The following is a 20,793-nucleotide window of genomic DNA, read 5'->3' on the forward strand; positions in this document are numbered from 1 at the left end:
CGCCCTCGGGAGCGAGAGCCGAACTCCACTGGATTCCGGAGCTGGTCTGGTGGGGCTGGCCGATGGTGGTGGTAATGTAGGAGGAGGTGTGGGCACGCCTCCCCTTTCCCATCGGCGCAGGGTGTTCATCACCTCCTGCATGGCGGAGCCGAGTTGCTGGATCCTGGCGTCCTGGCAGCTGACCCGATCCTCCAGCGACTCGGTCGCCGCCGCTGCTCCTGCTGACTCCATAGTATGGTGTGTTGTTCTGTCACGAGCTGATGTGGATGTGGTGTTGGAGTCAGGCGCAGGACACTGAAGCTTAGTTAAACCGACTTTACTTGTCAAACACGACAACACAAAATAACAGGCCTCAAAACAACGGAGGCGAGCAATTACGCATACAGTGCGTAAATACACTAAATACAAGAGAGCACTAACAAATCACCAACGGACAGGCGGACAACAACACACAACTGCAAACAAAACCAAAGGAAACTTATAGGTGACATAATCAATACATAATACGAAACAGGTGCACCAACAAGACAAAACCAAACAAACATAGAGAACATCAAGCGGTAGCAGCTAGTACTCCGGGGACGACGAACGCCGAAGCCTGCCCGAACAAAGAGGAGGAGCAGTCTCGGCGGAATTCGTGACATTTAGATAAGTGTCTTTACTCCTAGAGCTGTGAAATTTTACGAGGTTCGAAAAGAGTTGTCCTGCCTTTCAATTTATATGTAAAAAATATATCTTCACATTTGGAGTTACAAGGGTTTCACCCGACAGCAACGATATGCTCTGTCTTGGAAAATATTGTTAAATGTACAACAGCACTCAACTTACCATGTGTATGGTAGCTTCTACAGTTTTATTGAAGTTCAAATACTGTACCTGGAAAAAATTCTGTTTATCAATGCAGGTTGCAAATGCACTTATTTGTAAAGGAATTCTGTCGCAAATATTGAACGTTTAATAAGAGGAAGTGTTACATTTGTTTACATATTGTATATGTGTTTGCACTGTGTTCAAAAGCATTTTATTGGTCTAATAAATGTGAGACTTGAAGAAATTCTATGTTTTGAGTCATACTTGTTTGTAAACCAACCTAATATTTTGTTTAGCAGGAAATTGGTTCTACTACATGTTACCAATTGAAGTAACACAGTTGCGTTCCTCCAATCCATGGATTTGCTTTCATCCAACTTGATTGTTTTGGTTGGAATGGAATAGTATTTTAGTTTTTGGTAAAGTAAATAATCAAGTTTATTGAATATGCAAATGTAGGTTGAGTTACAGAATAATTAGGTTGCACTGAGGTAAATTATTGACTTAATTGTAATCAAATGATACAAGTAGCATTGACCTAATAATTTATTTCAATCCAAAGTATATATTTGTCTTGAAAAATCTATACTTATTTGCGTGTTACCACTTGAAGTAACTCATTCAAGTTTATCCAATGATTCACTTTTTTCAGTGTAGTTCAAAGCATTTCAGTGATCAACAGGGTCGTGGTCAATAGGCAGGCACGAAAACAGAAAAATAGCTCTCTTATTGGACAAGATGACAATGTGTCTGGGTATCAGAGGAGGCTGGTGGGAGGAGCTATAGGAGGACAGGTTCATTGTAATGGCTGGAATGAAATTAATGGAACGGAGTCAAACATGTGGTTTCCATATGTTTGATGTGTTTGAAACCGTTTCAATTATTCCATTTCCAGCCATCACAATGAGTCCATCCTCCTATATCTCCTCCCACTAGCCTCCTCTGCTGCTTATTACCAGTTGTTCTGTGCGAGGAATGAACATTCTCTTTTAAAAAGTTCAACAAATTCAACAAACCGACCTGCTAGTAGGCCTAACAAGACTTTAAACTTAGTGTTTACACTTTTCTAAGTATACTACAGATGATCAAATGAACAGTTAATAACTAATAATGAGACTAATAGCCAGCTATGTGTCTGGTTCTTCAAGAGAGTGTAATCTAGCCTCACTAACATTTACATTTTAGTCATTTAGCAGACGCTCTTATCCAGAGCGACTTACAGTTAGTGAGCGCATACATTTTCATACACTTAATATGCAGACCTCGCACTCATTTGTTTTGCTTGAGAGGGTACTTAATTACCATTAGCAGTAAGGGGGACTATTTCTCCTGTTGACAAAGCTCCACAATGTTCCACTCGGGGGCAGACTGCTAGGAACATTGCTGTAGAGTTCCTGAAAATGCTGCAGAAGATGATTAATCATTTTACCAATCCAATTTCCTATATTGAACTTCCGATTTCATAAGAGATTGAACTTTAGAGAGCAATATGAAGATATTACTATCGACGAGAGTGATGGGTCTTTTTTTCTATTCAACATTTAGCTTTATCAAATGAAGTTTTTCGGTTTGAATATCATCTATTTACAGTTTTTTTCGATTGCTAACAAGCATTGTTCAATATTGCGGATACATGTGCAAAACTCTAAATACAGTTATCACAACAACACTATGTGGCAACCTGTGGATCATTTGTCATTGCTTTGACACACAATGCATTCACTGACAACATCTTTCAAATTACATAAATACTTGTCTCATAAAAACACATTTACCAACAAAACAGACCATTTTGCAAATGTTAAGATACCTTTATCAAAACTGTTAAACTCAAGTTCAGAAGCTACTGAAAATTGAATTAGACTGCAATTTTTTACATTGCTACAGTAAAAGTAAAATAATAATAATAATAACTCTTAATTATTCACAGCTGATTTTGATTCTACATTACGTAACTGAAGACCTAGCCAGGTGTTTTCCATTTTTATGTCATTACCATCTCTACAAAAGGGGACATCCTTGGAATATATTTTACATAAACATGGACTCAGCCAGAGATCGGGTAGTGTCTTACAGAGGTGGAAGAGTTGTCGGGAGAGGCAGAGGATTACGTATCCGTGGTGGAAGACGACTGAGGGGAAGACCCAGAGTTGTAGTGTCAGATGGGATTAGGGCTACAATCATTGATCATGTTGTCAATCATGGTCTATCAATGAGAGATGCTGGTCTCAGAGTGCAGCCAGATTTGCAACGCTCAACTGTGTCATCTATTATAAGAACCTTCCAGCAAACTAACAGGTAAGATATGCATTCTGCATGGGCATCAAACTGTACTGAATAGTACTGTAGAGTAGTAAATCGAGCAAAAGCTCTCCGAACCACTTGTGTGTAATTCTATTTCTGTTTTAGGACCCAACGGTTACCAAATGGAAGGGGGAGAGGTCGGATTTTCTCTGCTCAGCGGGAAGCTGTAATTGTTGACATGGTCATTAGCAACAATGCCATAAAACTCAGAGAAAGTCAAGAGAGAGTGTTGGCAGACAAGAATACATTTCAAAATGTTGAAAGTGTAAGCACGACAACCATTGCTAGAGTCTTGACAAAGCATCATATCAGCATGAAGCAGGTGTACAAACAAAGTCAACACAGTAGCCATTGCTAGCCAGCCAACACTACCAGCAGGCTGTGGTAGCTAAATACAATATCTTTGTGCTAGCTACCCAACGTTTAATCGTTGCTGCGTTATGAAAGGTAAGCTTGGCTTCATATATGGTGTTGAGTTAAGCTTAAACCATGTATTTAGATTGTAGGTAGGTATTGTAGTTTGGTATTATAGGTAGCTTACTCAGGTAGTTATTGAAGGTTATTGTATGTAATTATTGTAGGTAAGGACTGTATTCGGCGGACTCCGGCGAAGCACGAGGCTAGCCTACCCACTACTTGGACCAACAAAGCTAGCTAGCTAGCGGGTAGCTACTGGTAACTTTTTGCAACTATGGTTAATTGTTTCCAATGTTATTTCATGCTTAAGAGCACCTGTGATTGAGCCAGCTAGCTGCTACCATTCAGCTGTTTTTCTAACCTCATCCGAGGCATTAACGTTAGGTGGTTGGTAGCTGCTGTACTTAATTACAGCTACTGATAACAGTCTGCTGTAGTTTACAACAATTCTAATTTCTAAAGTGGAAGTTGGGAGAGTTTTACTCGGTGGTTCAGTGAAACAATTATAGTTTCTGAGGTGGAAGTTGGGAGAGTTATATATATATTTTTTTTTGGTGAGGGAGGGCTGCTCTCTCCTTTCCCTGATGTTTAGTTCATTTCATCCCGATCTCCTCTGCATTATTGTAGCCATCTGCTGCAGCCTGTCAACTATGCCTCTGCCTATCCCTGTTCTCTCCTCTCCGCACAGGCTACACAAACGCCTCACACCGCATGGCTACTGCCTCTCTAACCTGGTGGTCCCTGCACGCACCACACACCTGGAGTTCCAGGTCTCAGGCAGCCTCTGGAACTGCCGTTCTGCCGCCAACAAGGCTGACTTCATCCCAGCCTATGCCACCCTCCAGTCCCTCGACTTCCTGGCACTGACGGAAACATGGATTACCACTGAAAACACTGCTACTCCTACTGCTCTCTCCTCGTCTGACCATGTGTTCTCGCATACCCCGAGAGCATCTGGTCAGAGGGGTGGTGGCACAGGAATCCTCATCTCTCCCAAGTGGTCATTCTCAATTTTTCCCCGAACCCATCTGTCTATCTCCTCATTTGAATTCCACGCTGTCACAGTCACTAGCCCATTTAAGCTTAATATCCATGTCATCTATCGCCCTCCAGGTTCCCTTGGAGAGTTCATCAATGAGCTTGACGCCTTGATAAGTTCCTTTCCTGAGGATGGCTCACCCTTCACAGTCTTGGGGGATTTCAACCTCCCCACGTCTACATTTGACTCATTTCTCTCTGCCTCCTTCTTTCCACTCCTCTCCTCTTTTGACCTCACCCTCTCACCATCCCCCCCACTCACAAGGCAGGCAATACGCTTGACTTCATCTTTACTAGATGTTGCTCTTCTACTAATCTCACTGCAACTCCCCTCCATGTCTCCGACCACTACTTTGTATCCTTTTCTCTCTCGCTCTCCTCCAACACTACTCACTCTGCCCCTACACAGATGGTAACGCGCCGCCGCAACCTTCGCTCTCTCTCTCCCACTACTCTCTCCTCTTCCATCCTATCATCTCTTCCCTCTGCTCAATCCTTCTCCCTCCAATCTCCTGATTCTGCCTCCTCAACCCTCCTCTCCTCCCTTTCTGCATCCTTTGACTCCCTGTGTCCCCTATCCTCCCGGCCGGCTCGGTCCTCCCCTCCAGCTCTGTGGCTTGATGACTCATTGCGAGCTCACAGAACAGAGCTCCGGGCAGCTGAGCGGAAATGGAAGAAAACTAAACTCCCTGCCGACCTGGCATCTTTTCACTCCCTCCTCTCTACATTTTCTTCATCTGTTTCTGCTGCTAAGGCCACTTTCTACCACTCTAAATTCCAAGCATCTGCCTCTAACCCTAGGAAGCTCTTTGCCACATTCTCCTCCCTGCTGAATCCTCCTCCCCCCCCTCCTCTCTCTGTGGATGACTTCGTCAACCACTTTGAAAAGAAGGTTGACGACATCCGATCCTCGTTTGTTAAGTCTAATGACACTGCTGGTCCTGCTCACACTGCCCTACCCTATGCTTTGACTTCTTTCTCCCCTCTCTCTCCAGATAAAATCTTGCGACTAGTGACTGCAGGCCGCCCAACAACCTGCCCGCTTGACCCCATCCCCTCCTCTCTTCTCCAGACCATCTCCCCTACCTCACCTCGCTGATCAACTCATCCTTGACCGCTGGCCATGTCCCTTCCGTCTTCAAGAGAGCGAGAGTTGCACCCCTTCTCAAAAAAACAACACTCGATCCCACTGATGTCAACAACTACAGACCAGTATCCCTTCTTTCTTTTCTTTCCAAAACTATTGAGCGTGCCGTCTTTAGCCAACTCTCTTGCTATCTCTCTCAGAATGACCTTCTTGATCCAAACCAGTCAGGTTTCAGGACTGGTCATTCAACTGAGACTGCTCTTCTCTCTGTCACGGAGGCTCTCCGCACTGCTAAAGCTAACTCTCTCTCCTCTGCTCTTGTCTTTCTAGACCTGTCTGCTGCCTTTGATACAGTGAACCATCAGATCCTCCTCTCCACCCTCTCCGAGCTGGGCATCTCCGGCGCGGCTCACTCCTGGATTGCGTCCTACCTGACCGGTCGCTCCTACCAAGTGACGTGGCGAGAAGCTGTCTCCGCACCACGTGCTCTCACCACTGGTGTCCCCCAGGGCTCAGTTCTAGGCCCTCTCCTTTTCTCCCTATACACCAAGTCACTTGGCTCTGTCATATCCTCACATGGCCTCTCCTATCATTGCTACGCTGACGATACACAACTAATCTTCTCCTTTCCCCCTTCTGATAACCAGGTGGCGAATCGCATCTCTGCATGTCTGGCCGACATATCAGTATGGATGACGGATCACCACCTCAAGCTGAACCCTGGCAAGACGGAGCTGCTCTTCCTCCCGGGAAGGACTGCCCGTTCCATGATCTCGTCATCACGGTTGACAACTCCGTTGTGTCCTCCTCCCAGAGTGCGAAGAGCCTTGGCGTGACCCTGGACAACACCCTGTCGTTCTCCGCCAACATCAAGGCGGTGACCCGATCCTGCAGGTTCATGCTCTACAACATTCGGAGAGTACGACCCTGCCTTACACAGGAAGCGGCACAGGTCCTAATCCAGGCACTTGTCATCTCCCGTCTGGATTACTGCAACTCGCTGTTGGCTGGGCTCCCTGCCTGTGCCATTAAACCCCTACAACTCATCCAGAATGCCGCAGCCCGTCTGGTGTTCAACCTTCCCAAGTTCTCTCACGTCACCCCCTCCTCCGCACACTCCACTGGCTTCCAGTTGAAGCTCGCATCCGTTACAAGACCATGGTGCTTGCCTATGGAGCAGTGAGGGGAACGGCACCTCCGTACCTTCAGGCTCTGATCAGTCCCTACACCCAGGCGAGGGCATTGCGTTCATCCACCTCTGGCCTGCTGGCTCCCCTTCCTCTGCGGAAGCATAGTTCCCGCTCAGCCCAGTCAAAGCTGTTCGCTGCTCTGGCACCCCAATGGTGGAACAAGCTCCCTCACGACGCCAGGACAGCGGAGTCACTCACCACCTTCCGGAGACATTTGAAACCCCACCTCTTTAAGGAACACCTGGGATAGGATAAAGTAATCCTCCTACCACCCCCCCAAAAAAAAAGTATAATTGTAAAGTGGTTATCCCACTGGCTATAGGGTGAATGCACCAATTTGTAGTCGCTCTGGATAAGAGCGTCTGCTAAATGACGTAAATGTGCCCTTGAGCAAGGCACTTAACCCTAATTGCTCATGTAAGTCGCTCTGGATAAGAGCGTCTGCTAAATGACTAAAATGTAATGTAAATGTACACTGTTCCCTTTGAGAGGAACTCTGATCGTGTCAAGGAACTCCGGTACCAATATGTCCAGGTAAGATGTCTATATCCTGTAATACAGTACTGTTTTTACTGTAAACAAAACCCACCAGAGCACTGCACACTCAGCAGTGATTTCAGATACATTATACTGTAATGTAAACAACTGTTATAGAATAACTGTTATGTTGCCCTGTGGATTTACAATATTTTAGAGTGCCATGGAGCTTGAAGCCAGGCCAACACCCCACATGTTCGTCTTTGTGGATGAGGCTGGTTTTAACATGGCCAAAACACGACGACGTGGAAGGAATGTGATTGGGAAAAGAGCAACAGTGAATGTCCCGGGCCAGAGGGGTGCCAACATCACAATGTGTGCCGCAATATCCTCTGAAGGATTGCTGTTACATAAACCACTAATTGGGCCATACAACACAGAGCGCCTCATTTCATTAATGGATGACCTCTATGGAAGGCTTTTGCCAGGTAAAGAAAGAGGGCAAGTCAGAAGAAATATGGAAACCTTGGGTGATTGTATGGGACAATGTGACATTTCACCACTCCCATGCAGTCACAGAGTGGTTTGCAGCCCATCCACATGACCAAATGTCACTCTTGGATGCAATGAATGCAGGATGCCTGGATATCTCTGCAGAAGATTGCCAGGGATGGATCAGGCATGCAAGGTTGACTAGCATTGTTATATATCTGTTTCATTTGGACAATATGCTATGCATATTCATAGTGTGTATACACTTTTTGTTTGTTTAACAGTACTGGAATTATTTATTTTTGTGTATTTTAGAATTACTCTGCAAAAAGCAAAATACAGTAATTTGCAAAAATACAGTAAATTGTATTGAAGCATATTGCAGCCTTTCTGCTTTATTTCTATACATATCTTGCAGGACATTCTATACAGTATAGGTTTGCCACTCTTCTTTTGTAAAAATGACTGTTGGGTAATAAAAAATAAAAAAAGATATTAAAGACAAATTGACACATTTTCTATGATACTATGAATGACAAAGTGTGCATGTCGTGAGAGACTGTTAGCTTTCATTTGGTAGAAAGATTTGCTTTTGAGACACGTAGGATGTGCATTGCCAAATTGCATGTTGTTTTGATAACTGTATTTAGAGTTTTGCACATGTATCCGCAGTATTGAACAATGCTTGTTAGCAATCGAAAAAAACTTTAAGTATTAAACATACAGCAGTCCATGTTCTATCAAACCTGAAACTATGTTTTTTCTCTCAATAAGACATACAGAAGGATTGAACATCTCCTTTGAAAGGAAGTCAGAAATCCTTTCAAGGCCTTAAAAAGCAGTTAACCTTTAGGATCTCGTAGAAACTCTCCCATTTTGACTTTGTGTCAGGTGCGAAACCGTCTCATACTCCATGTCTTTTCTTCTCCCCAGGAGCTCCACTCTTCTGCTCTCTCCCTGGACTTGTCAGCTCCAGGCTGCAGCCGGGGGAGCTGTGGGGTGAAAGTGAAGCTAATGTATGCAGACTTGAGTCGCTGAGAAGGACGTCACCTGCCTGGCAGCCCTGAACTCCACACCTCCCGGTGCTAAGTGCTTGAGACAGCCCATCCAGAGATTGTGTTTGTGTGCGTGCGCGTGTGCAAAGAACTGGAACAATTCCAAAGCTCTAGCTTTTCCATTGTCTTTCAACTCAGAATTTATTGAGTTTCTGACACTACTATAACTTTACATTTTTAACCTGATGCATTGGATACAATGTTTATTTTACAGGATATTTATTGCATTTATGAGGCTAGTTTACATTCTAGGCCAGTACACCATCAACAGTCACACAATGGTTATTCTCTTGAAACGACAATCAAGGCCTCTCAACCATGCCAATTTATCAAGATTACATAGCAGGCTGGCTTTCATAACTATGATTATAGTCAACTTGGTTACTGATTTAACAATAAAGCTAAGAGTCTTTAATTGAAGCAGTAACAAAGTATCACCCTGCCTCTGTTTTGGTAAAATGCTAAGAGAAGGGCCTGGAGAAATGTAACTACTCTCAAATCCATAGACAGAGCTATGGATGCAAGGACTGACCATCCATGATATCAACATTATAGTTTTAACCATGTTTTCAGGCTGTAGAGTGTTTGTTTATGTCACGTGTTGCCCGCCCTTGTTTTAACCCCTTGGTGTACAAGCCTTTCTTGTGCGAATATGTTGTTTAAATTTGGTTTGCAGTGATCTTTATTAAAGGATATTTTGTACCTTATTTTATTCTGGTTTTACATGGTTTGCAGTGACCTTTATTTAAGGATATTGTGTACCTTATTTTATTCTGGTTTTCTATGTTTTGCAGAGACCTTTATTTAAGGATATTGGGTACCTTATTTTATTCTGGTTGTCTATGGTTTGCAGTGACCTTCATTTAAGGATATTGTGTACCTTGTTTTATTTTGGCTTTCTATGGTTTGCAGTGACCTTTATTTAAGGATATTGTGTACCTTGTTTTATTCTGGCTTTCTATGGTTTGCAGTGACCTTTATTTAAGGATATTGTTTACCTTGTTTTATACTGCTTTTCTATGGTTTGCAATGATGTTCATTGAAGGACATTGTGTACCTTATTTCATTCTGATTTTATATGGTTTGCAGTGACCTATATTTAAGGATATTGTGTACCTTATGTTATACTGGTTTTCTATGGTTTGCAGTGACCTTCATTTAAGGATATTGTGTACCTTATTTTATTCTGGTTTTCTATGGTTTGCAGTTACCTTTTTTAAGGATATTGTGTACCTCATTTTATTCTGTTTTTTTATGGTTTGCAGTGACCTTTATTTAAGGATCTTGTGTACCTTATTTTATTTTGGTTATCTATGGTTTACAGTGACCTTTATTTAAGGATATGTTGTACCTTATGTTATACTCTTTTTCTATGGTTTGCAGTGACCTTTATTTAAAGATATTGTGTACCTTATTTAATTCTGGTTTTCTATGCCTGCAGTGACCTTTATTTAAGGATATTGTGTACCTTATTTTATACTGGTTTTCTATAGTTTGCAGTGATCTTTATTTAAGGATATTGAGTACCTTATTTTATTCTGGTTTTCTATGGTTTGCAGTGACCTTTATTTAAGGATATTGTGTACCTTATTTTATACTGGTTTCTATGGTTTGCAGTGACGTTTATTTAAGGATATTGTTTACCTTGTTTTATACTGCTTTTATATGGTTTGCAGTGATCTTTATTTAAGGATATTGTGTACCTTATTTATACTGGTTTTCTATAGTTTGCAGTGACCTTTATTTAAGGAAATGCTGTACCTAATTTTTTTCTGGTTTTCTATGGTTTGCAGTGACCTTTATTTAAGGAAATTACGTACCTTATTTTATTCTGGTTTTCTATGGTTTGAAGTTACCTTTATTTCAGGAGATTGTGTACCTTATTTTATTCTGGTTTTTAATGGTTTGCAGTGACCTGTATTTCAGGATATTGTGTACCTTATTTATACTGGTTTTCTATAGTTTTCAGTGACCTTTATTTAAGGAAATGTTGTACCTAATTTTATACTGGTTTTCTATGGTTTGCAGTGACCTTTATTTAAGGAAATTACATACCTTATTTTATTCTGGTTTTCTTTGGTTTGCAGTGACCTTTATTTAAAGATATTGCGACCTTATTTTATGGTGTTTTTTTATGGTTTCAGTGACTTTTACTAAAGGGTATTGTGTACCTTATTTTATTCTGGTTTTCTATAGTTTGCAGTGACCTTTATTTAAGTATATTGTGAACCTTATTTTATTCTGGTTTTTAATGGTTTGCAGTGACCTTTATTTAAGGATATTGTGTACCTTATTTTATACTGGTTTTATGTGGTTTGCAGTGACCTTTATTTAAGGAAATTGTTTACCTTATTTTATTCTGGTTTTCTATGGTTTGCAGTGACCTTTATTTAAAGACATTGTAAACGTTATTATATTCTATTTTTCTATGGTTTGCAGTGACCTTTATTTAAGGAAATTGTGTACCTTATTTTATTCTGGTTTTCTATGGTTTGCAGTGACCTTTATTTAAAGATATTGTGTACCTTATTCTATTCTGGTTTTTAATGGTTTGCAGTGACCTGTATTTCAGGATATTGCGTACCTTATTTTATGCTGTTTTTTTTATGGTTTCAGTGACCTTTATTAAAGGGTATTGTGTACTTTATTTTATTCTGGTTTTATATTATTTGCAGTGACCTTCATTTAAGGATATTGTGTACCTTATTTTATACTGTTTTTCTATGGTTTGCAGTGACCTTTATTTAAAGATATTGTGTACCTTATTTAATTCTGGTTTTCTATGCCTGCAGTGACCTTTATTTAAGGATATTGTGTACCTTATTTTATACTGGTTTTCTATAGTTTGCAGTGATCTTTATTTAAGGATATTGAGTACCTTATTTTATTCTGGTTTTCTATGGTTTGCAGTGACCTTTATTTAAGGATATTGTGTACCTTATTTTATACTGGTTTCTATGGTTTGCAGTGACGTTTATTTAAGGATATTGTTTACCTTGTTTAATACTGCTTTTATATGGTTTGCAGTGATCTTTATTTAAGGATATTGTGTACCTTATTTATACTGGTTTTCTATAGTTTGCAGTGACCTTTATTTAAGGAAATGCTGTACCTAATTTTTTTTCTGGTTTTCTATGGTTTGCAGTGACCTTTATTTAAGGAAATTACATACCTTATTTTATTCTGGTTTTCTATGGTTTGAAGTTACCTTTATTTCAGGAGATTGTGTACCTTATTTTATTCTGGTTTTTAATGGTTTGCAGTGACCTGTATTTCAGGATATTGTGTACCTTATTTATACTGGTTTTCTATAGTTTTCAGTGACCTTTATTTAAGGAAATGTTGTACCTAATTTTATACTGGTTTTCTATGGTTTGCAGTGACCTTTATTTAAGGAAATTACATACCTTATTTTATTCTGGTTTTCTTTGGTTTGCAGTGACCTTTATTTAAAGATATTGCGTACCTTATTTTATGGTGTTTTTTTATGGTTTCAGTGACTTTTACTAAAGGGTATTGTGTACCTTATTTTATTCTGGTTTTCTATAGTTTGCAGTGACCTTTATTTAAGTATATTGTGAACCTTATTTTATTCTGGTTTTTAATGGTTTGCAGTGACCTTTATTTAAGGATATTGTGTACCTTATTTTATACTGGTTTTATGTGGTTTGCAGTGACCTTTATTTAAGGAAATTGTTTACCTTATTTTATTCTGGTTTTCTATGGTTTGCAGTGACCTTTATTTAAAGACATTGTAAACGTTATTATATTCTATTTTTCTATGGTTTGCAGTGACCTTTATTTAAGGAAATTGTGTACCTTATTTTATTCTGGTTTTCTATGGTTTGCAGTGACCTTTATTTAAAGATATTGTGTACCTTATTCTATTCTGGTTTTTAATGGTTTGCAGTGACCTGTATTTCAGGATATTGCGTACCTTATTTTATGCTGTTTTTTAATGGTTTCAGTGACCTTTATTAAAGGGTATTGTGTACTTTATTTTATTCTGGTTTTATATTATTTGCAGTGACCTTCATTTAAGGATATTGTGTACCTTATTTTATACTGTTTTTCTATGGTTTGCAGTGACCTGTATTTCAGGATAATGTGTACCTTATTTTATTCTGGTTTTCTATGGTTTGCAGTGACCTTTATTTAAGGATGTTGTGTACCTTATTTTGTTCTGGTTTCTATGGTTTGCAGTGACCTTTATTTAAGGAAATTACATACCTTATTTTATTCTGGTTTTCTATGGTTTGAAGTTACCTTTATTTCAGGAGATTGCGTACCTTATTTTATTCTGGTTTTTAATGGTTTGCAGTGACCTGTATTTCAGGATATTGTGTACCTTATTTATACTGGTTTTCTATAGTTTTCAGTGACCTTTATTTAAGGAAATGTTGTACCTAATTTTATACTGGTTTTCTATGGTTTGCAGCGACCTTTATTTAAGGAAATTACATACCTTATTTTATTCTGGTTTTCTATGGTTTGCAGTGACCTTTATTTAAAGATATTGCGTACCTTATTTTATGGTGTTTTTTTATGGTTTCAGTGACTTTTATTAAAGGGTATTGTGTACCTTATTTTATTCTGGTTTTCTATGGTTTGCAGTGACCATTATTTAAGGATATTGTGAACCTTATTTTATACTGGTTTTCTATGATTTGCAGTGACCTTTTTTTAAGGAAATTGTTTACCATATTTTATTCTGGTTTTCTATGTTTGCAGTGACCTTTATTTAAAGATATTGTGTACCTTATTTTATACTTGTTTTCTATGGTTTGCAGTGACTTTTATTTAAGGATATTGTGTACCTTATTTTATACTGGTTTTCTATGGTTTGCAGTGACCTTTATTTTAGGAAATTGTGTACCTTATTTTATTCTGGTTTTCTATAGTTTGCAGTGACCTTTATTTAAGTATATTGTGAACCTTATTTTATTCTGGTTTTTAATGGTTTGCAGTGACCTGTATTTCAGGATATTGTGTACCTTAATTTATACTGGTTTTCTATGGTTTGCAGTGACCTTTATTTAAGGATATTGTGTACCTTATTTTGTTCTGGTTTTCTATGGTTTGCAGTGACCTTTATTTAAGGATATTGTGTACCTTATTTTATACTTGTTTTCCATGGTTTGCAGTGACCTATATTTTAGGAAATTGTGTACCTTATTTTATTCTGGTGTTCTATAGTTTGCAGTGATCTTTATTTAAGGATATTGTGAACCTTATTTTATACTGGTTTTATATGGTTTGCAGTGACCTTTATTTAAGGAAATTGTTTACCTTATTTTATTCTGGTTTTCTATGGTTTGCAGTTACCTTTATTTAAAGACATTGTAAACGTTATTATATTATATTTTTCTATGGTTTGCAGTGACCTTTATTTAAGGAAATTGTGTACCTTATTTTATTCTGGTTTTCTATGGTTTGCAGTGACCTTTATTTAAAGATATTGTGTACCTTATTCTATTCTGGTTTTTAATGGTTTGCAGTGACCTGTATTTCAGGATATTGCGTACCTTATTTTATGCTGTTTTTTTTATGGTTTCAGTGACCTTTATTAAAGGGTATTGTGTACTTTATTTTATTCTGGTTTTATATTATTTGCAGTGACCTTTATTTAAGGATATTGTGTACCTTATTTTATACTGTTTTTCTATGGTTTGCAGTGACCTGTATTTCAGGATAATGTGTACCTTATTTTATTCTGGTTTTCTATGGTTTGCAGTGACCTTTATTTAAGGATGTTGTGTACCTTATTTTGTTCTGGTTTTCTATGGTTTGCAGTGACCTTTATTTAAGGATATTGTGTACCTTATTTTATACTTGTTTTCTATGGTTTGCAGTGTCCTTTATTTAAGGAAATTGTGTACCTTATTCATTCTGGTTTTCTATGGTTTGCAGTGACCTGTATTTCAGGATAATGTGTACCTTATTTTATTCAGTTTTTCTATGGTTTGCAGTGACCTTTATTTAAGGATGTTGTGTACCTTATTTTGTTCTGGTTTTCTATGGTTTGCAGTGACCTTTATTTAAGGATATTGTGTACCTTATTTTATACTTGTTTTCTATGGTTTGCAGTGTCCTTTATTAAAGGATATTGTGTACCTTATTTTAGTCTGGTTTTACATTTACATTTACATTTACGTCATTTAGCAGACGCTCTTATCCAGAGCGACTTACAAATTGGTGCATTCACCCTATAGCCAGTGGGTTAACCACTTTACAATTATTATTATTATTATTTATTTTTTTAATGGGGGGGGTAGAAGGATTACTTTATCCTATCCCAGGTATTCCTTAAAGAGGTGGGGTTTCAAATGTCTCCGGAAGGTGTTGAGTGACTCCGCTGTCCTGGCGTCGTGAGGGAGCTTGTTCCACCATTGGGGTGCCAGAGCAGCGAACAGTTTTGACTGGGCTGAGCGGGAACTATGCTTCCGCAGGGGAAGGGGAGCCAGCAGGCCAGAGGTGGATGAACACAATGCCCTCGTTTGGGTGTAGGGACTGATCAGAGCCTGAAGGTACAGAGGTGCCGTTCCCCTCACAGCTCCATAGGCAAGCACCATGGTCTTGTAACAGATGCGAGCTTCAACTGGAAGCCAGTGGAGTGTGCGGAGGAGCGGGGTGACGTGAGAGAACTTGGGAAGGTTGAACACCAGACGGGCTGCGGCATTCTGGATGAGTTGTAGGGGTTTAATGGCACAGGCAGGGAGCCCAGCCAACAGCGAGTTGCAGTAATCCAGACGGGAGATGACAAGTGCCTGGATTAGGACCTGTGCCGCTTCCTGTGTAAGGCAGGGTCGTACTCTCCGAATGTTGTAGAGCATGAATCTGCAGGATCGGGTCACCGCCTTGATGTTAGCGGAGAACGACAGGGTGTTGTCCAGGGTCACGCCAAGGCTCTTCGCACTCTGGGAGGAGGACACAACGGAGTTGTCAACCGTGATGGCGAGATCATGGAACGGGCAGTCCTTCCCCGGGAGGAAGAGCAGCTCCGTCTTGCCAAGGTTCAGCTTGAGGTGGTGATCCGTCATCCATACTGATATGTCTGCCAGACATGCAGAGATGCGATTCGCCACCTGGTTATCAGAAGGGGGAAAGGAGAAGATTAGTTGTGTATCGTCAGCGTAGCAATGATAGGAGAGGCCATGTGAGGATATGACAGAGCCAAGTGACTTGGTGTATAGGGAGAATAGGAGAGGGCCTAGAACTGAGCCCTGGGGGACACCAGTGGTGAGAGCACGTGGTGCGGAGACAGCTTCTTGCCACGCCACTTGGTAGGAGCGACCGGTCAGGTAGGACGCAATCCAGGAGTGAGCCGCGCCGGAGATGCCCAGCTCGGAGAGGGTGGAGAGGAGGATCTGATGGTTCACAGTATCAAAGGCAGCAGACAGGTCTAGAAGGACAAGAGCAGAGGAGAGAGAGTTAGCTTTAGCAGTGCGGAGAGCCTCCGTGACACAGAGAAGAGCAGTCTCAGTTGAATGACCAGTCCTGAAACCTGACTGGTTTGGATCAAGAAGGTCATTCTGAGAGAGATAGCAAGAGAGTTGGCTAAAGACGGCACGCTCAATAGTTTTGGAAAGAAAAGAAAGAAGGGATACTGGTCTGTAGTTGTTGACATCAGTGGGATCGAGTGTTGGTTTTTTGAGAAGGGGTGCAACTCTCGCTCTCTTGAAGACGGAAGGGACATAGCCAGCGGTCAAGGATGAGTTGATCAGCGAGGTGAGGTAGGGGAGAAGGTCACCGGAGATGGTCTGGAGAAGAGAGGAGGGGATGGGGTCAAGCGGGCAGGTTGTTGGGCGGCCTGCAGTCACAAGTTGCAAGATTTTATCTGGAGAGAGAGGGGAGAAAGAAGTCAAAGCATAGGGTAGGGCAGTGTGAGCAGGACCAGCAGTGTCATTAGACTTAACAAACGAGGATCGGATGTCGTCAACCTTCTTTTCAAAGTGGTTGACGAAGTCATCCACAGAGAGAGAGGGGGGAGGAGGATTCAGCAGGGAGGAGAATGTGGCAAAGAGCTTCCTAGGGTTAGAGGCAGATGCTTGGAATTTAGAGTGGTAGAAAGTGGCCTTAGCAGCAGAAACAGATGAAGAAAATGTAGAGAGGAGGGAGTGAAAAGATGCCAGGTCGGCAGGGAGTTTAGTTTTCTTCCATTTCCGCTCCGCTGACCGGAGCTCTGTTCTGTGAGCTCGCAATGAGTCATCAAGCCACGGAGCTGGAGGGGAGGACCGAGCCGGCCGGGAGGATAGGGGACACAGAGAGTCAAAGGATGCAGAAAGGGAGGAGAGGAGGGTTGAGGAGGCAGAATCAGGAGATTGGAGGGAGAAGGATTGAGCAGAGGGAAGAGATGATAGGATGGAAGAGGAGAGAGTAGTGGAAGAGAGAGAGCGAAGGTTGCGGCGGCGCATTACCATCTGTGTAGGGGCAGAGTGAGTAGTGTTGGAGGAGAGCGAGAGAGAAAAGGATACAAAGTAGTGGTCGGAGACATGGAGGGGAGTTGCAGTGAGATTAGTAGAAGAGCAGCATCTAGTAAAGATGAGGTCAAGCGTATTGCCTGCCTTGTGAGTAGGGGGGACGGTGAGAGGGTGAGGTCAAAAGAGGAGAGGAGTGGAAAGAAGGAGGCAGAGAGAAATGAGTCAAATGTAGACGTAGGGAGGTTGAAATCCCCCAAAACTGTGAGGGGTGAGCCATCCTCAGGAAAGGAACTTATCAAGGCGTCAAGCTCATTGATGAACTCTCCAAGGGAACCTGGAGGGCGATAGATGACAAGGATATTAAGCTTTAATGGGCTAGTGACTGTGACAGCATGGAATTCAAATGAGGAGATAGACAGATGGGTTAGGGGAAAAATTGAGAATGTCCACTTGGGAGAGATGAGGATTCCTGTGCCACCACCCCTCTGACCAGATGCTCTCGGGGTATGCGAGAACACATGGTCAGACGAGGAGAGAGCAGTAGGAGTAGCAGTGTTTTCAGTGGTAATCCATGTTTCCGTCAGCGCCAGGAAGTCGAGGGACTGGAGGGTAGCATAGGCTGGGATGAAGTCAGCCTTGTTGGCAGCAGAACGGCAGTTCCAGAGGCTGCCTGAGACCTGGAACTCCAGGTGTGTGGTGCGTGCAGGGACCACCAGGTTAGAGAGGCAGCAGCCACGCGGTGTGAGGCGTTTGTGTAGCCTGTGCGGAGAGGAGAGAACAGGGATAGGCAGAGGCATAATTGACAGGCTGTAGCAGATGGCTACAATAATGCAGAGGAGATCGGAATGAAATGAACTAAACATCTGGGAAAGGAGAGAGTAGGGCCTCCCTCACCAAAACTCCCAAATATAACTCTCCCAACTTCCACCTCAGAAACTATAATTGTTTCACTGAAACACCCAAATAAAACTCTCCCAACTTCCACTTTAGAAATTAGAATTGTTGTAAACTACAGCGGTTCAATGTTTCAAGGAATAGACTCAACTTACTTTATTCAGCTAGCTAACTATGACGCCATAGCTAACTAGCACGCTAGCATCCAATAACACACAGTTTATCACCAATACTTGGTTACAACAAACTACCAATAGTGTGTTAACACACTAAACAGATAATTCGTGTCCGTGTCTAGTTCCTTTCATAACGCAGCAATAATTAAACGTTGGGTAGCTAGCACAAATATATTGTATTTAGCTGCTACAGTACAGCTAGCTGGTCGTGTTGGCTAGCTAGCAATGGCTGCTGTGTTGACTTTGTTTTGAAAAACGGCGGCGCTGCGAACAAATGTAATTGGCTAAAAGGATATTGTATTTAGTTGCTACCGTTGCTAATAGCTACTCGCCAGCTAGTCCAGGAGGTGAGTTAGCTAGCTAGCTAGCTTCGTGCTACACCCGGCACCGCCGAATACAATGCTAACCTACAATAATTACATACAATAACTACCCACAACAACCCACGATGTCTACCTACAATACCTAACTACAATCTAAATACATAGTTTAAGCCTTACTCGACAAAGCCCAAGCTATGTATAAAGCCAAACTTACCCGACGCCAGCTGTCTGGGTGGCAGACAAGAAGACATTGGTCTTCTGCAATCAGTAGCTGTAATTAAGTACAGTAGCTACTAACTACCTAACGTTAATGCCTCAGATAATGAGGTTAGAAAAACAGCTGAATGGTAGGTAGCTAGCTGGCTTAATTACAGGTACTCTTAAGCGTGAAATAACATTGGAAACAACTATCCACAGTTGTTAAAAGTTACCAGTAGCTACCCGCTAGCTAGCTAGCTTTATTGGTCCAGGTAGTGGGTTAGCTAGCCTCGTGCTAGCCTCGTGCTTCACCGGGCACCGCCGAATACAATACTTACCTACAATAATTACCTACAATAACCTACAATAACTACCTAAATAAACTACCTACAATACCTAGCTACAATACCTACCTACAATCTAAATACATGGTTTAAGCTTTACTCAACACCATATAAGAAGCCAAGCTTACCTCCTGCTAGAGAAAACACAACCTCTCCCGACCTCATCTGGAATACATTTCTATGGTTTGCAGTGACCTTTATTTAAAGATATTGTGTACCTTATTTTATACTTGTTTTCTATTGTTTGCAGTGACCTTTATTTAAGGATAGTGTGTACCTTTTTTTATTCTGGTTTCTATGGTTTGCAGTGACCTTTATTTAAGGATATTGTGTACCTTATTTCATTCTGGTTTTCTATGGTTTGCAGTGACCTTTATTTAAGGATATTCTGTACCTTATTTTATACTTGTTTTCTATGGTTTGCAGTGTCCTTTATTTAAGGATATTGTGTACCTTATTTTATTCTGGTTTTCTATGGTTTACAGTGACCTTTATTTAAGGACATTTTTACCTTATTTTATACTGGTTTTCTATGGTTTGCAGTTACCTTTATTTAAGGATATTGTGTACTTTATTTTATACTGGTTTTCTATGGTTTGCAGTGACATTTATTTCAGGATATTGTGTACCTTATTTGATTCTGGTTTTCTATGGTTTGCATTACCTTTATTTAAGGAAATGGTGTACCTTATGTTATACTGGTTTTGTATGGTTTGCAGTATCCTTTATTTAGGGATATAGAGTACCTTATTTTATACTGGTTTTCTATGGTTTTGCAGTGACCTTTATTTCAGGATATTGTGTACCTTAATTTATACTGGTTTTCTATGGTTTGCAGTGACCTTTATTTAAGGATATTGTGTACCTTATTTTATGCTGGTTTTCTCTGGTTTGCAGTGCCTCTCCCTCTTTGTATTTACAAACATATTTATTGTAGAATCCTCCCCATTTGCTGGTCTCCTAGGTGACTAAGTTGGCACAGGTCTGCAAACCTGGACCTGATTGCCTGGCTAACGCCTAACTCTCGATGTCCTCCTGACTTCAGAGTCTGGAATGGTTCTTTGATGTTTTCCACACAATGCGTTGTTAATTAAGGAGGCTGTCCTTTTACTGGTTGGCTCTCCTCTGTGTCTTTCTCATTCAAACACCCACACGCACAGCCACTCACAGCCCCCACCGCCGCCCACTTCCATAACAACGAGAGGTTTCAACCCACGAGGGAAAAAAATACATTTGAGAAAAGCAATCAAACCTGTTGCGCAATTTCTGAGCAAATATTGCATTAACAAACAACCTCCTTTCCAGACCAGTGTGGTCACAGCTCTCCCTGTTGCTATGAGTAATGTGGGTCGCGTCAGGCTGGCTATTAACGAGCTACCAAACAAATGAAAAAGGAGCTTTCAGGTTTCAGCTTTGGCCTGTTGCTAGAGGGAGAACACCACTACCGTACTGCTGCTGCCACCACCACCACTACCACCGCCACCTGGACCACGTTACACCCAGCCACCAATGGCCTGCAGCCAGAGGGGGACCAAACTTGTGAGTTTGGTTGAATACTTCTGTTCAGA

This window comes from Coregonus clupeaformis, chromosome 12 (assembly GCF_020615455.1).
Source record: "Coregonus clupeaformis isolate EN_2021a chromosome 12, ASM2061545v1, whole genome shotgun sequence".
In the NCBI taxonomy this organism is placed as follows: Eukaryota; Metazoa; Chordata; class Actinopteri; order Salmoniformes; family Salmonidae; genus Coregonus; species Coregonus clupeaformis.